We start from the raw sequence: 4,008 nt of genomic DNA on the forward strand, positions 1-4,008 counted from the left end.
AGTGTATGACGCTCAAAAACATGGTTCAACCATAATAACATGATAACAAGCAAATTGCCACCAAAAACATAGCTTTGAATCATGATTTTTCTTCCACACATGGCATCAGAGCCATAATTCATTAATCTGCACATGATCAGTTAATTATCATGTAACAGCAGCTATTAAATCCACCTACGTTTGTAAGTCTTAGTTCAACCGATAAAAATGCTAAAATTGTTAGGTCATAGGCCGTGACCCGGGTCCGACGTTTATGGGGCGGTTGTTTATAGAAAAACTTGTTTTAAAGGGAGGTATATATTGCAAATGGGCATCAGAGGACCCCAACCATTAACAGTTTTCAGCCATGATGAAATCTTTGGTATATACCCCCTAGCAAGTGCTTTCACCCTCAAATTTCATTATCAAGTGAGTCATACAAAACTTGGAAAATTTGGATCATTAAAATGGTTAGTTTATCGCAAATATGCTGACAAAGTATATTGTTTTTGTTTTAAATTATATATATATATATATATATATATATATATATATATATATATATATATATATATATATATATATATATATTTTATTTCTGGCAACTTGACTTTCCTAACAAGTGAGGACTTTAGTGATTGGAAGCATATAATTAGCCAAAGACTCATACAACATAGAAATAGTGCAGAACATATCCCAAATATGAATACTTGTAATAAATTGAAAATAAGATTAGATAAAAATCAAACAATTGATAGACACTTGCTAGAAGAAAGAATAAAAGAGATAGCGCGTTGGAGATGAGTTTTAGATAAAATAATTTCGGTTGCTAATAAAACATGAGATGAGGTGCATTTGACACACGATGCTTTGGGATGCCAATATAGTTGGGATGATAAAACACCGTGACTTTGGCTGCCAGCATAGTTGTAATGTCAAACGTCGTAACTTTGAAAAAGTTGCAATTTCGGCCCCAAACAAAAAAAAAATGTTACCCTCTATCGTTTGAGAAATATGTTCTTTTGTCCCTTTATCTTTAGGGAAATATGATATTTTGTCCTTTTGTCATTACAAAAAGTTGTGGTTTTGGTCCCCTGTTTTTGGACACATGGTGTCTTCTCTGTAGTTATGCAACGTTTTGCGAAAGGATAAAAGTGCAAGAACCAATATAAAAATGTTAAAACTGTAGGGATTAATGATATTTTTAAGCCAAAAAATAATTAATAAAATAATAATAATAAGTTGGAATATTTTAATTCTATAAAATTTTTCTTTTAGTGTGACATGAGGCGTGTAATAATTGGTCCACGTGGCATAGCGTTAGTTTTGCTTTTTTTTCTAAACAGAAACTTAACAGAAGGACTAATTGCAAAAATTTTACAATGTTCATGGACTAATGTCAAATTATGGTAAAAGTTCAGGGATATTAATGTCACATTTAACCCTTATAAAAAAAATGATATGTTATGTATTGGTGTCATTATCTCACACTTTGCTAAGGCTCGTAAAACTTGATGAAAATGGGTTTCCTTCACTTGTGTGTGTAGGTTTTCAACGATTATTGTCATTTTTTCTATACACCAAAAAAACACTAACCACTGGGACATACAATCCAATAAGTGTAAGAATGGTATGATGTTTTGTTTTCTTAGGATTTCTAAATTGTCGTATTTGGATACCCAAAACCTATTTTGAAAAAGATATTTTAGCCATCAAAGTAATTATTGGTTGAGTCACGATCAGATCGCTCTTTTTAATACGTTTCATAGCACTGCTAAAAAATTGTGCAAGTAGACTATCAACGTAATGGTTTGCAACCAAGAGGCAAGTCTACTAAATTTCATATTATTTTGGACTCTACGAATAAAAGTTAGTTTTGAATAAAAGTAGAAAGAAGTAAATAGATAGATAGAAAAGTTATAGTGCTTGCTGTCTATATTTTTTATGATTTAAACATCTACCATGAAGCTGAAAAAAATAAGGATGATTGTTAAAATTAATTTGGTGGAAGAAAAAACACACTTGTGTTAATGATGTTTATCCTCATCTTTTCCTTTTCATCTTTTGAATGACTTGAAGAAAGCAAAGTAATTTGTTAAAAATAATATGGAGGAAAAAAAATAATGAAAAAGAGTAACTTGATACCTATTATATTGTTGATCTTCATTTCATCTTGTGTTTTTTTTTTATATTCACTTTTTCTGCAAAAATAAAGTAGAAGATGAGTTAGAGAGGATTGAGTTAAAAAAAAAATTAGAGTTTAGAAAAAATTACAGTTGAAGATGAGAAGGAAAGATGAGAGAAGTTAAGAGAAAAAAAATGAGAAAATAAGGAAAGATGGAATATAAAATGAATGAATGAACTTTTGAAATTTGAATTTTGAAATTGGTGAATAGTTGGTCAAAAAAGCACGAGGTAGCAATAATGGCATGGGTAGAAACGTAAAAATGGTAGTAACTTACTATCATATATCGTAAGTAGATAGATAGATGGGTTATAACAGAGAGTAAGGTTCTTGGGGAGATGATGCACGCCAAACTACTAAAACTCCCGCCTCCTCAAGTTGGTGCGCTTTCTACTGAGAGGACGATCATGACACAAATGAGTGTCACCAGTTGAAGAATAAGATGGATGACCTGATCCAAAATGGACACCTAAAAAGATTCGTGAAAGATGATCATTGAGCTTGAGCTTGATTACCTCTGATTGCCAACAAGGTCACCTCCTTCCTGTGTCTTCAATGTCAAGTCGATGTTCACAACTAAGACACTAGTCAGGGGCACCCACAGACATATTTCTACGTGTAAGTCGATGTCCTTGTCTTTTGATTGGTAAGTTTTTATATGACCTTTTTACTAAGTGTGTTGAAGGGACAAACACAATACACTGATTTAGTAGTTGAGAGGAATTTAATAATGAGTCTACCTGTAGAGACAACTTTTCTAACTTCATAAGGGCCAAAAGAATATTTAATTAATGTAAGACATTTATATATTATAAATAGATAAAATCAAATTTTATATGATACATGCATAGGGGGGAGTATGGAAGATATTGTCAAGTTTGTTTATGTTATAATTATCTTTCTTTCCATATTTATTATTGCAACAAACATGGAAGGTAATACATTCTTCATACATAATATTTTATTACATTTTAATAACATACTTTTATTCATATTTTTCATTACAGCAAAAACTATATGTATTGGAGATTCTGATTGTCGAAATGAAAGGTGCATGCCTGGTATTAAACCGGTATGCTCAGAAGGCTGGTGTGATTGTATAGGATTTATACCATAGATTCTACAAGTGTTCACGAGTACACAAATGTCCGACTTATATTAAGAGGTACCATTTAGTTATCATGTTGCAATCCAATAACTTTCTTTTTCTAATTTGACAAAGATTGTAGTTATGGATTTGTTCTCTATTATGATGGTAATGAAATAAGGCAGCTTGATTGTATTCTTGTCTACTGATTTCAGTCATATCATCGTAACATATACTCCCTCCGTTTCAAAATATAAGCAAAATTCACTTTTTAGGTTTATTCATTTAATGATGTATATGGTTCATAATATGGACCACATACATCATTAAATGAATGAACCTAAAAAGTGAATTTTGCTTATATTTTAAAACGGAGGGAGTAATTTAGCATATCATATTTTCTTTCCAACTCTACTGGTTATCATAATTGAGATCGTGTAGCTCTTTCTTGATCATAAATTCTTATCTTGATCTCTATTTCCCATTTAGTTGTGTCTCAACAAATTTGAATTCTCTATTGTTGTTGCATCAAATGTTTGAAGGTGAACATGTATATCATAGTAATGACTTATGAATGTCAAAGTGAGTTTTCTTTCTAAGTTTTTATTTAGAATATGGAAAATGCTTAAGACCGCGAGAAGCATTTTCCCGAGCGGTTCACGAATTTGTTGGCCAGTAAATAGCCATTGGATTTAATGTTAATTTGCTTGTTGTATAAATATCACAGCCATTCTTAAACGGCCAACCCAAATATGCA

The 4,008-nt window shown here is 31.3% G+C and overlaps 2 long non-coding RNA genes across 2 annotated transcripts; one reads left to right on the top strand and one right to left on the bottom strand.

Moving 5' to 3' along the window:
- Positions 1 to 1,948: 1,948 nt before the first annotated feature.
- On the bottom strand, positions 1,949 to 3,016 carry LOC112419301 (uncharacterized). The gene is made up of 2 exons (XR_003009524.2): positions 2,442 to 3,016; positions 1,949 to 2,180 (listed from the first exon to the last, which is right to left on the bottom strand). It is a non-coding gene; the product is annotated as an uncharacterized lncRNA (long non-coding RNA).
- Positions 3,008 to 3,456, top strand: LOC25486704 (uncharacterized). Its single transcript, XR_003009522.2, has 2 exons — positions 3,008 to 3,099; positions 3,172 to 3,456. It is a non-coding gene; the product is annotated as an uncharacterized lncRNA (long non-coding RNA).
- Positions 3,457 to 4,008: the final 552 nt, after the last annotated feature.

The sequence above is a fragment of the Medicago truncatula genome, chromosome 2 (genome assembly GCF_003473485.1).
Source record: "Medicago truncatula cultivar Jemalong A17 chromosome 2, MtrunA17r5.0-ANR, whole genome shotgun sequence".
In the NCBI taxonomy this organism is placed as follows: Eukaryota; Viridiplantae; Streptophyta; class Magnoliopsida; order Fabales; family Fabaceae; genus Medicago; species Medicago truncatula.